Source organism: Chrysochloris asiatica, unplaced genomic scaffold (assembly GCF_000296735.1).
Source record: "Chrysochloris asiatica unplaced genomic scaffold, ChrAsi1.0 scaffold00099, whole genome shotgun sequence".
Taxonomy (NCBI): domain Eukaryota; kingdom Metazoa; phylum Chordata; class Mammalia; order Afrosoricida; family Chrysochloridae; genus Chrysochloris; species Chrysochloris asiatica.
Window position 1 is genome coordinate 8,750,250 of NW_006408617.1, and position 1,529 is coordinate 8,751,778.

A 1,529-nucleotide genomic window follows, 5' to 3' on the forward strand; every position below is an offset into this window, starting at 1 on the left:
CATCTGGTGAGTGAGTTTGAACCACTGACCTTGAGGTTCAAATCCACCTTGCAGTCCAGTGCTTATCTTATAACTTTACAGTTGGGATGAATCAGAATATTAAATGTCAAGGAATTCACTTTACTTTTTTAATTATACAGAGTATCACATTTTGTTTTACCAAGAGGCTTCAAAAAGTTTGTGGGTAAAATGGAATTATAAGATAGTGCAATATTTCCACAAACTTTTTGAAGCCCCCTTATATTTTTTTAAGTAGTTTTGAGCCCTTGAATTTCTCATTGGTCATCTTTCTCTCTCATTTCATATTCCTTATGAGCAGTCTTATTCAAGTCTTTAATACTTGAATGTGTTGTTAAACAACTTCATGAGTTTATTATTTTACTCCTGATTATCTGACCAAAACATATCATCAGATATTTATTGTATTATCATTATCAAGATATTTAATCCCTATATCAAGAGGAATTTTTAAGCTACTCTAATTTAAAATGAGAATGCCAGGCATTAGGAAATGCTTTAAAGATAATATACTAAATAAAACTTACAGCTCAACCTAAAAGTATATATATCTCAGAAGAGCTAGCAAGAGTCCGTATTTTAAATCAAAATGGGAATAGAATTAAAGCTAAGTGAATGAATAATAATGGTTATTTAATAATACCTAGTGGTACAGTGTAAAAAGCACTGGACTGCTAAATGAAAGATTGTCAGTTTGAACCCAGCAGCCACTCCTAGGGAGGAAGGTGAAGCAATCTGCTTCTGTAACGATTAACAGCCTTGGAATCCCTTTGGAACAGTTCTACTCTGACCTGTTTTTGTATTTAATATCACTGTGAGTTAGAAGGAATCCTGGTCTCGCTCTGTAAGATATGCACTGGAGTGCTACCCTCAGGGTTGGCTGTTCCAAGACACCACCCATCCTTGAAAATCCTATATGGGGTTGCTATGAGTAAAAACCGACTTGACAGCACTTAAAACAACATGAGTCAGAAATGACTTGATCACAGTGGGTAACAACCAAATTGGCGGTGATATACTGAAAATCAGGATGATAAAATGGTACATTTAGAAACAAACTAAGAAATCAAATAATGAAAAACAAAGGAGGGGAAAAAAAACTTTCTTCCACACCAGGAAATTGAGACCCAGAAGCATTAAGTTAATAACTTAGGAGTATGCAGCTGTTGAACAACAGAACTTGGATTTAGAAGACTCCTGACTACATACTGACCATGGCAACGCCATGTGTGTCACAGTGGAACTGTACATGGGGTTTCCAATGGCTGATCTTCTAGAAGTAGATCTCTCATCCTTTCTTCCAAGGTGCCTCTTGTTGTTAAGTGCCATCAAGTTGATTCCAACTCATAGTGACCCTCTATAGGGTTTCTAAAGAACAGCTGGTAGATTTGAAACACTGATCTTATTGTCCACAGTCCAGTGCTGATCCTACAGTGCCATGCCAAGACCGCTTGGTGGATTCGAACCACCAGCCTTTCAGTTTATCAATGGTTTGACTTCTGGCCTGGTTT